Here is a 12,100-nt window from a genome sequence, read left to right as displayed (position 1 = left end):
TAATAAGACTAAGGTGTGATGGTTTTGAAGAGTAACCGTAGCTAAAGACTCTATCTCTTGCACTACCTGCTTCACAAGCACAAGGTCCCAAGTTTGATCTCTGGCACCAAAAAAAAAAAAAGAGTCTATCTCTCTCTGTAGGTCTATTACAGAATCAGAGACTTTTTCAAGGTATTGGTTATGGGGCCAGGGATTTAGCTCAGTGGTTCCGGCACCTGCCTCGCAAGCTCAAGGTCCCAAGTTTGATCCCCAGTACCAAAAAAAAAAAAAAAAAGATATTGGTTACCAGTATTATGGTGTTGGAGGGGTAAAGGGGTAGTGAGTCTGGACTGTCATGTCCCAAGACTGTCACCATGGAGATGGACAGCAACATCAGGCTATTGGTGCTGGCCATTATCTAGTAGGTTGGGGTGAAAAAGGTATTCTTTCCCCCCCCCATTAAGTTTATTGGTACATTTTAGGTATAAATTACATTCACATACTTTATTGGGATCTTGTACCTTTACATGAGTATCTTGGTTCTTACTTTTTTTCCCTTCCCCTGCCCTCCCTTCACCCCCTCCACCCTTCCCTATTTGCAAAGACTTTGTTTCCATTTTTTTCATTTTCTCATATTTTTCTTTTCCCATCTTTCCTTTCCCCTACCCCTCCCAATTCCCCTGCTCCTTTAGATCTTTACTTCCTATTACACAATATCAATTATACATTTTTAAAATCACAATTTCAAGATCTAGGAGACATTACCACAGATTTTACAGAATTTAAAAGGATATAGAAAGCATATTTCAAAAATCTGTTTTGAAATAAATTTAACAACTTCTAAGAAGTACCTTGGAAGAAAAATTAATGAAACTAACTCTGGAGGAAATATAAGATTTGGATAGCACCTATCAAAGAAAGCATATTCCTAGCTTGAAAACCTACCTATATGACAACAACAGGCTCATATACATTTTAACTGATAAATTATATCAAACAGTTAAAGCAGAAAAAAAAGGAACACTCTCCCTTCATTTTAGGAAATCAACATTGTGCTAATCCTAAAACTGGATAAAGATAATAGAAGAAAAACGTATGAACATAGATAGAAATCTGTTTAACAAAACAAACTATTAGAAGTCAGATCTGGCAGTATGTAGAAAGTGGTTTGATTGTAGGGATGGCAGTGTTGGTTCAGCATTGGAAGATCCACCCCTAAAAGTCATCGTTTTAACAGAGGAAAGGAAAAAGCCATATGATCCTGTCAGTATTGGAGAAAAAGTATTGGACTAAATTCTACAGCTGTTCATGGTAAAAGCTATCAGGAGACTATCAGAACAGAACCTTCTCAACAGATTAAAGACATGTACTCCATACTTCCAGCAAAAACATCTTATGTGAATGGAGAAGATACAATGCTTTCTCCCTAAAGTGGAGAACAAGGGCAGATATGCCTACTCTTCATCTGTCCATTAAACTTTGAAACATAGGCCTAAACCAAAATAGTCTGGCAATAAAATGACACAATTAGGATAGGATTGGCAAGGTAGAAGCAAAATCTTTATATGTAGATGAAATGATCATCTACAGAGAAAATACTAAGAAATCTCTAGGAGCCCCTAGAACTTGTATTTGAATTTAGCAGGACTAGAAAACACAAGGTATATATAAAAATTCAGGTCTATGCATACTTGCTATAAATGAAGAATTGGATATTGAAATTTAAAAGTTATGTATGAGTACCAAGGACCTAGAAAAGTAAAAAGAAAAAGAAAAAAAACACTGTTGGAAGACATTTAGTACCTAATTTTAAGATTTCCTCTAAAGCTACAGTCATCAAGGCAGTGTCAGCATAAGGAAGGACATATAGATTGTTGGAATAAAGCAGAGGATCTAGAAATAGAACCACACATATATGGTCCACTGAGTTTTGAAAGATTATTTAACATTAACATTTTATAGAATATAAACTCAATTGAAGAGCTGAGGAAAAGATAGTGTTTTCAGCAAATGGCACTAGAACACCTGGTATCTATATATAAAAAATTGACCTCAACCCTTTATTTCCATGCATAAAAATAACTTGAAAGGATCTATGAACCTAAATATGAAAAACTAAAACTATAAAACTTTAAAAAGAAATGATAAGGGAAAATGTTTATGAATTTAGGGTAGGCAAGAACTTCCTAGGATACAAAAAACATGATCTATGAAAGAAAAAATTGATAAATGAGATTCTATCAAAATTTAGAACTTTAAATGACATCATTAAAATGAAAAGTAGTCCTTAAACAGACCATATTTACAATGCATATAACCTATGACCAGAATATATAAAGAACTCTTATAGCTCATTAATAGACAACCCAATTAAAAAGTAGACATAAGAAGATGATGAATAGCCAGTACAGCACAAGGAAAGGTATGCAACACTAGAATCAGAAAAATACTAATCAGTACAATAACAAGATTGTATTATACACTCATTAGGGAGATGAAATTAAAAGTTTAAAAGCCTTGTCATGACTTTTTATTTTGTTGGAATCTCCCCCTTTGCGTTTAATTTGTCATGCCCAATGGATTCATTCTCCTGGGCTTTCTGGGGTTGTGATCCTCATTGTCTTTTCCTAGGATATTGTCTAAAATTTTTTGGAGTGTTGGTTTGGTATTCATGAAGTTCCAAAGCTTCTCTTTATCATGAAAGTATCTTATTTCTCCATCAATTTTGAAAGATAGTTTCACAGGGTACATCAATCTGGGTTGGAGGCTGTTTTCCTTTAGGGCTTGAAATCCATCACTCCAAGCTCTTCTTGCCTTGAGGGTTTGCATTGAGAAGTCTGCTGTGATTCTGTTGGGCTTTCCTTTGTATGTGATTTGTTTCTTTTCTCTCACTGCTTGTAGAATTTTGTTCTTCTGTTGGATTTCTGGAATCCTAACTATTATATGCCTATGTGTAGATTTTTTTTTTATCAAGGCTAGCTGGAGTCCTATATGCCTCACTTATCTGTATGTCAAGTTCTTTTCTCTTGCTTGGGAAGTTTTCTTCCATCACTTCTGTGAACAGTTCTTTTTATGTCATCTGCACTCTCTCCTCTTTCTTCATTGACTCCAATCAGTCTTATGTTATTCTTCTTTGCATCATCTAGCAGCTGCTGGATTGCTTTCTCATGGTCCCTTACAATTTTAAAGCAATTTTTCTTTTCCTGGTCACTAATTGCAATCTTATCTTCTATATCTGAAATTCTGTCCTCACATTGGTTCATTCTGCTCCGTAGACTTTCAGTGGAGTTTTTAAATGTCCTGGAAATCTGTTTGCATTTGTTTTATGGATTCCATTTGTTTCCTGTGTTGGGGTTCCATCATGTTCCTCAGATTCTCTATTTTTTTATCTGTGTCCTCTCTAGATTTATTAATCATGTCTTGCACCATGGGCACAATCTTTGCTGTTATCTGAGAAATTATTTCTGATTTCATTTTTTCCTGATCCTGTTTTGTTGCCAGTTCAGGGAGTCCAGGTGGTTGAGTATCAGAGTGTTCCATCTTGTTTCCCTTTGGGGTTGCTGTAGGTGATCTGGAAGACTGTTACTGTTTTTGAGGCTTGTTTATGTGTCTTCTCATGTCCCCGGGGGTGATGGTGGTGGTGGTGTTGGTTTGCTGCTGGTGCCCCCCCCCACCATCTCATCTCCTCTGCCCTAGGAGTGGTAAAATGGTGGCAGAGAGCCTCCTCCTGGGTGCTGGGATTGGCTCACCTCCTCTGCCCTAGGAGCAGTGGAATGGTGGTGGGGAGCCTCCTCCAACAATGTATTCTTTTTTTTTTTTTTTTTTTTAAGTATTTAGTCTTTTTTTGTGTGTATGTGGTACTGGAGATCGAACTTGGGTCCTTGTGCTTGTGCAGCAGGCGTTGAAATCCCTGGCCCAACAATGTATTCTTAAAGGAGACAGAGAACACCAGTGAGACACCCTATACTAATGTTAAAGACAAGGGCTAGGAGACTCCTCTAGACAGTTGTCCAGTCAACTGTAGCAAGGCTCACAGCAAAAATTAAGATAAGGAGGCCTAGAAACCAGTGATAATGGTAACAGTCAATAGGGTGATTTAAGGATCCTGTGAATGGTGTCCTTAGGCTTCATTTGTGCATAGACTAGTCAGCTCCCAGTGTGACTACACCAGGGCTGTTGTCTGCTGGTGATGTCTCCAAGGCCAGGTCGAGTCCTGAGGTCTTTCATCTGAACTGGGTCCTGAGGAGATTCTTAGGGTCCAGGCGTGTAGTCCAGGTGTCTGAGACTTCTGCAGGGTAGGCCTTTTCACTTGGATGTGATGGACCCACAGGTTAATACCTGTGACTTTAACAGCAGTGGAGGTAGTAAGAATAACAGTATAAGTCCCTAGCCAATAGTCTGGAGAGGTGTCTTTTTCCCAATCTTTAACCCAAACTGAATCTCTTGGCTGAAAGAGATGGACTGGGTTACCCATAGGATTGGGGGATCTTGCTAAGACAGTTTTGTTAATCTATGAAAAATCTTTGCCTAATGTTTGTAACTCTAAGGCTATATAATTACTTCCTAGTTGTCTAACTTCTCTCCTAAAATGCCTAATGATTGGGGGAGGTCTCCCAAACATTATCTCATATGAGGAATAACCTGAGGATCCAGGTGTGCACCTGACTGAGCTGGGCCAGAGGTAACTTATCTGGCCACTCTACCCCTGTTTCTTGGCAATACTTAGCCAAGATGGTTTTAAGGATTTGATTCATGCATTCTACTTTCCCTGAACTCTGTGGCCTATAGGCTGTGTGTAAATTCTATTTAATCTTTAGCATATCAGAGAGGCCTTGGACAGCTTCAGTCATACAGGCAGGTCCATTGTTACTTCCAGTTGACAAGGGGAGTCCATACAATTTCAAGAGTGAACCTGGGATTTTCAGAGTAGCCCATGATATTGGGCTATTCTGGCACTTGAAATCCATTTATGTCCCTGATTGTTCATCAGAGTCATAACTGAGTGGGGAACTTTACTCGAAGGCTCTATCTCAAGGTCAGTTTGTCTGCCTCCTTGGTGAGAGCTGCTGCCAGAGCATGGAGGCAGGGGGGGGGGCGGTTAACCTAATGCAGAAGAAGGCATCTTTAAGATCCAGCCAGGTGAACCAGGCCACTCAAGGCAGGAGCAGACTCAGTAGGGTATAGGGGTCTGGGACTACTGGATGCAGAGTAACTGTGTCCTGCACCAGTTGGTGTTCATTTCCACTTGGCTTTTTAACTGGCACCAGTGGTGTGTTCCAAGGGGATTGACATTCTTTTATAGGACACCTGCACCCCTCAGCCGGCTGATGTGTTCCTGGATCCTAAGTCGTGTCTCTCTGGGTATGACATATTGTCTCAGTCTGACAGGTTTTACACCTGATTTAAGTTTTACCAGGATTGGGGGCTGGTTCTTGGCCATCCCAGGTGGGGACTTTTCAGTCCACACCTCTGAAAATTTCTCTAGTAACTCTGAAGGGTTTATTTCTTCCCAATCTGCAGTGTGCAGTTTCCATTCATCCTCTCTGGGGATGGTTACAGATAGTATCAGTCCTTTTGTGTATCTAGGAGGGTCAGGTTAATAGGTCCCTTGAGGATAAATGTTATGCATACCCCGAGTTTAGTCAGCATGTCTCTTCCTAGGAGAGGGATAGGGCACTCAGGCAGATACAGGAACTCATGGACCATTTCATGTCCTCCCATTGGCAGGTTTGTGCTTGGAAAGACTGAACTTCAGTTGAGCCCATGATGATGGCATCCCTCTTGGTAAAGGGGGCTACTGGGGTGGTCACCACAAAATGTTCAGCCCCTGTATCCACCATAAAAGTAATTGTTTGGCCCCTAACTGCCATATTGACCATGGGTTCCCAGGGGTCCAGTGTGAGGGAGCCCAGTTTTTCCTAATCTGATTCATCTTCTGCAAGCCCAATCAGGTTAGGCACCAGTAGCTTAGGTTGGTATTGAAGGCTGGCATGACTGGAGGGCTTCAGACTAGGTGTGGCCCCCTTTTGATTGGGGCACTTGTTTTTCCAGGGTCCAATCTCTTTGCAATATACACATTGGTCTGGACACAAGGGGATCTATAGTGGGTTTCCCCCCTTGTATGGTGGTCCTGGTTTTTCAGTAGGATCTGGTCTCCTGCATGGACTGGGCTATGAAAGCAACAATGACCATCAGCTGAATTTCAGGAATCTTGGGATCAAAAGGGATGGAGATGAAGAATGCCTTGCAGAGTTGCTTATGGAAGTTACTGGGTGACATCTGGTTTTTGAGCTGCTGAAGCCATTTTTGATGTGTTAGAACTTTTGTCCCAGCATGGACCCTCCTGAGGATGGTCTCTTGATATCATGTGAGAGTGGCTTGTTTGGAAGGGGTGTGAGAGTCACAGTCTGGCTTGGTATCAGGAGCTGCAGCCTTTGCCCATTCTACAGGGTCCATGGATTCCCCAGGGCCCTGTACCTGTAGGTATTTCCTGGCCTCAGTGAAAATTCTGTGCCTCTCTTCCTGCATTGAGGAGGATGGAGGAGGCATCAGGGTAGCATCGATGCCCATCGTATATTCCTGCATGGCTCCTGGTCTGCTCCTGGCCCTGCTGCCATTGAGAGGGCACATAGATGACCAGGACAGCATTTCTGAAGCCTCTAGACTATAGAGGGATGGGTACACCCAGAAATGCTCAAGCATATAGAAAATGAACGGGAACCCCAGGTGTTGTCCCTCCTTGTTCAGTGACAAGTCCAGGTGCTTGTCCTTGCCCTGGAAATTGAAAGTAAAGACATATCCATGCCGCTTCATCTCATTATGACAAACCAGGAAGGCACCATGGGAGCTGTTGCCTCCTTCCAGCACTAACTGGGTGGCCCCGAGTCATGAGAGCACCTTGTGGAACCAAGAGTATCTTGAGAGGGGCTGGTCTCCTTCCCCTTCCCCCAGCTTCCAGAATAGAAATGATCCTGTGGCTGTTTCCAGAGTGTCCAGAGAAGGATAGGGGGTTGAGAGAGGATGAACTTTCCCTGCCAGAGGGCCCTCCTCAATGGGGATGTGGGGGGGCAACTGTGGGGGACGCAGTTCCATCAAGTCAAAATGGGAGGCTGCAATGGAGACTGAACTGGGGGATATGGATGTGGAGGGCCGATCTGATAGGCCCCCATATTCCCCCTGCGACATAGGCCCCCCTTGATCTTGGTGGAACCTCCAGAGTACGATGGAGTGTGCTGTTTCAGAAGATCAGTTTTGGTAAAGGACTAATAGCAGAGAATGACAGCCCTGGGCTGGATGGTGCCATAGGACATAGGGTGGAGGTTGGGTCTCATGGACCAGCAGCTGGATAGCTGGGCCTGGAGCTGACCACGGATGCCTGACAAGAGATATCTCAGGAGAAGCAATCTTGTCTCCGAGTAGGGTGGTAGAGGGACTGGAGGCTACAGCCAGGAGAGGTGGATAAAGAAGAGGGCTGGCCCAAAGTGGAGATGGGCCCATTGGAGGATTTTGAAAAGTGCTAGCTGCTTGAACAGACAGTGGATCTGAAGATGGGCTACCAGCCAAGACTGGTGGTGAAGAGTTTGAAAGTGGCAGTCTCTCCAGAAGAGTTGGAGCCAGTGGGGTAGGTACAGAGAGCAGCTCTGAGGCACAAGGCAGTGTCAGGGGATCGTCTTCTGGTGGATCCTGATGAATTGGCCTTTCTGGGGTCTCAGAGAGGTCACCACAACTTTGGGCTACAAAAACCTGACTCTGTCCCTTCCTACTAGCATAGAATCAGACCCAAGGTGGTAGAGTCTGGGCAACCTGTAGCCAAGAATCAATACAGGGGAACTGATCGGGATGGCCTGGCTTGTCGTTAACAACTCCCCAGACTGCATGCACAGTCTGAACATCCATAGTTCCTTCAGGGGGCCACCCTACATTAAACCAGGGCCAATCTATTTCACAGAGGGTCCACAACCTCAAGGGCTTCAGTCTAACTCCATATTCCCCACTAAATCCCTTCTTAAAATTTTTGACCATGTAGTCCAAGACAGTGAATTTACTATGGTTGCTACCCATGGTATGTAGTGCCCTTGAATGGTGGCACAACAGACAAAGGAGCTTGGCCACATCCCTCACAGGAACTTAAGTGTGCTTTGGCTAAGGTGTACCTGGGCCTGGTCAGCACTCCTATTACAGGAGGTGAGTCACCATTATGCCATACAGCACCACCACAAAACCATAGGGTAGGACCCAATCAGACTCTGTAATAAAGCTGTGGAGCTTCATAGACCAGTCGAGGGGGACCATGCCCAGTTACACTCACTCACATATTCACCAGTCGCTCAGAGGTTAAAACATTCCTCTCCTGCTTAGGGAGGTTCCTGACTGAAGTCTCTGGCTTGAGACCGTGAGAGGTGATCAGCCTCTCCTTCTGTCCACTCAGGCCTGACTGTATTTCCTGAAGTTCTGAAAGGGTTTTTAGTCCACCTCTTCTCCGAGTCCAGTCAGGAGAAGCAAGCACAGTCGTTGGTCACCCTCCCCGATGAAGGAGGAACCTCCAAACAGGGCAGAGGTGCCCTGTCTTGTTCTTTGGAGAGAGCTCCCGGCGGCCACTCTCTGACTTGGAACCAGTGGCTCAAAGGGACAGCACAATCAGATTCCCAGTCAGGAAACCAAATGTTGTGGCAAAATGGTATAGCTCAGTGTTACAGCCAAGTGTTACAGCTCTGTGTTACAGTTCAAGTGCTACAGCTCAACTGCTACCCACCAGCAATTTGAGGACTCAAGAATCTGAAAGTCACTCAAAGAGATGAAAAAAACCCTTTTATTATGCCAGTGGGCTCAGAGGAATTTGTATTCAGATGTCTGAGTGCTTAAGCAGAAATGGGAGCATTCTTATATAGGGATCTATGGGGTAGGCGAGCATGCTCATTGATGCAGGGGGTTAGAGTTACAGAACATTCCTGTACCCAGCAAGCATGCTCACAGAAGCAGAGGAGCAGAGTTAAGAGAATATTCCTGAAAGGGGCAGAGTTAACAGACATTCTTGAAAGGTCATGTAGTTCCAACAGTTACCAAACATTTTGATACATTGGGCAGGAGCACTGTGCAGCACAAACTGTTACTTTTTGGATGGATATACCAGGGATGGAACTCAGGACCTCTCACTTGCCAGGCAGTCACTGTGCCACTGAGCTAAGTCCCAGGCTTGTTACATTTTTGGAACAAAACATTTTACAGAAAAAAACATGGATAGGGGAGCCAAAGGCTTGCCCTATGCATTATTGCTCCATCAGTAGCTCTTTAGAAATTCTGCCTACTTTGCCTATTTTTTCACTTATGCCAAGGCTATGAATTTGCTGATGTACTGGCTACTTTAAAGATTTTTATATTCTGGCCATTTTATACAAGTGGATATTTGAACACTGTCTCTATGTCTGTTATGTTGACATGGCATTGCTTAATTAATATAAATATAGGAATCAAAACCTCAATTCTTTTTATGGATGAAGAATATTCTTTTTTGAGAGCTTATATTTTTAGGTATTTATCAATTGATGGACATGTCAGTTGTTTCTACCTTTTAGCTTTGATGAATACTAAGCTGTAAACAGTCATATACAAGTTTTGCATGGGCTTTATCTTCACAACTTTTCTGTATATACCTAGGATAGAAAATGATGAGTAATATGGAATCTGTGATGATTGTATATGGATTATTTTATTCAAAACTCATGATGATGTGAAATCCTCACTGAGATATATTATGAAATAAAAACTTTATCTCAATAAATATGCAAAGCTAGGGAATTTAGAAGAGAATTAGGAAGAGAGAATTTTGCTTTCTGATGTCCCCTTATTAAATGCTAGAATAGGAAGAGAGACAGAGTGAAGAACACTCACATAAACTCAGTCTCTTACCAAGTGATGCTCTGTGATTTCAGGACTCTGTCACCAAGAAGGCCATCGCCAGATGTAATTACTTCACCTTGTCCAAAAATTGACCTAAAATAAACTTCTTTTCTTTATTTTTTTATGCTGAAGTGTTTTGTTTAGAAATCATAATGGACTGAAACAATAACTGTATATGTTTCATTGTTACAGAAATGAGCAGTCACTGTATTACAGTGTGACTGCTAATTTTATATTTTCAATGACTGGTTTTGTGTTTTATCCATACCATAACCAACTGTTGTTACTGTCTTCTTGAATATAGTGTTTTTAGTGGCATTTTATGGTGGTATAACAAAGCATTTGATCATGACTAGTGACAAACATTTGTATGAAATCAAATACATGGGGCGGGGATTTAGCTCAGTGGTTCCAGCGCCTGGCTCGCAAGTGCAAGGTCCCAAGTTCGATCCCTGGTATCAAAAAAAAAAAGGAAATCAAATACATGAACTCTTTCATGCTAAGAAAGAGGAATTTTTGTCTATTTTTAACATAAGGAGAAAGTTATGATATGATGTTGGTTCACTGCCTTTTCTTTCTTAATTAGAAAAAAAGTGATAAGTGTACAAAATAACCTGTTATCAAATTTGAGTTCAGTGAGAATCAGAAACAGTTTTCTGCAAGTGATTCATTGAAGAATTAAGTCTATTCCCAAAATATGGGAAGTCATACATGGAAACAAAACTCAAATATGGGTTGACACCAATAAATGATTTAGTGCTGCAAATATTCTGTTCATAAAATGAAGAAGAAATACTATTGCAAGACAACTGAGCAGAGCCCTAGTGAATTTGGCCTTGATGCCAAAGGAAACTTTTATCTTTATTATTTTTTGAGTCTGAATAATTGTACTTAGAAAAAGAAATGGACTTTGCATGAAAAACTTTTAGTAGATATGTAAATATGTATGGAGATTCATGTTTTAATATTAGCATATCTACTTCTGGGAAGATGGCGGAGTGGTGAGCAGAGGCAAGTCAGCCTCTCCAAGACTGAGAGTCCAGACACTGGAGTATAGCAACTGGGAGAAGAGAAAAAGGAGGGAGGTGGATCCTTAAGACCCAAGAAAGTTTTGAAGGTTGAATTGGAGTCCACAGGGAGAGCAAGGTGATGGACCACAAGCCAGAAGAAGGAAGTGGCAAATTGCACTTTCTCCCTGACTCCCAGCTTCTTGGCGAACTGTGCATTGTCCCTGACTCCCAGCTCACAGTGTGAGAGAAGAGGCTCAAGCCTACAGAGGTACTGTGATGGCAGGAGACTCTGGAGACCCACAGGGTAAAATGCACCAGTGGAGCAGAGTAGTGGACGCGATGAGCTTCACTGGCTAATGAGTGACTCCATTCCAAATGTCCCCAGGAAAGGGTGGTTGACTGGATGCCATTTTGGGGTGGGGCCAGCTGAACCCCAGACTCAGAGTAGCCATAGGTTGGCTTCTTCTCAGGGCTATGGGTGTCTGGCTAAGGCAGAACCCTGATAGACACCCAGGGTCAGGTAGCCAAGATCAAGCTGGCAAGAAACACTCATAGTGTTGTAGCCTAATCAGCTTGGGTCACAAAGACCAGGATCAGCCTGAACTTCTGTGGAATTGAACCAGCAACCCACCCTATTCCTATTGAGGGTTTGTTGTGATTATATAGCACCCTGCCCTGATCCTACTGCAGGCTGGCTGGGATGATACAATATGGATCTGGGCTCTGTCTGCCTCCTTTGTCCACCAGTTACAGCAAAGACATGCTCTGAAGTGGGCACTACCACAAAATTGTAGACCCCAGAAGATAACCACAGGCTTAAAATCGCAGAGAATCTCTTGTTTGTGTGTTTGTTTTGTTCTGTTGCTCCTTTTTTATTATATATTATTTTTTCATGAGTGTCAATACTGTTTTAATTTTTTTGGTTTTGTTTATTTTTGTTTTTGTTTCCTCTTTCTTTGTTTCCTTCCTGTCTTCCTCACCAGTCTCCAAAAGCTTAGGTAATCTTCCTTTGTCCTTCATCCTTGCTGCTAATCTCTTTCTCTTCTTCTATTTCTCTATTTTTTTCCTTCTATCTCTTTTAAATTTTCTCAACAGAGGGTAAAATTACTCAATTGAGGGGCTATTTAATGTATATAAATTTCTGGTTTGTTTTATATTGTTATATAACTAAATCTTGTTCATATGATTAAAAGTTCCAAAGTAATAGTTTAAAA

The 12,100-nt window shown here is 42.1% G+C and overlaps 1 protein-coding gene and 1 pseudogene across 9 annotated transcripts in view; both read right to left on the bottom strand.

The window, feature by feature from the left end:
• Nucleotides 1-12,100, bottom strand: part of Os9 (OS9 endoplasmic reticulum lectin) — a 109,107-nt gene that overhangs the window by 70,941 nt on the left and 26,066 nt on the right. The gene's annotated exons all lie outside the window — the stretch shown is intronic.
• LOC106010752 (SH2B adapter protein 1 pseudogene) lies at nt 6,338-7,298 on the bottom strand (annotated as a pseudogene).

Source organism: Heterocephalus glaber, unplaced genomic scaffold, assembly GCF_053883595.1.
Source record: "Heterocephalus glaber isolate CG9 unplaced genomic scaffold, H.glaber_assembly_v1.0 deba00001569, whole genome shotgun sequence".
NCBI classification, from domain to species: Eukaryota; Metazoa; Chordata; class Mammalia; order Rodentia; family Bathyergidae; genus Heterocephalus; species Heterocephalus glaber.
The sequence above is the reverse complement of the archived record's forward strand: the minus strand, read 5'-3'. Positions and strand labels throughout refer to the sequence as shown.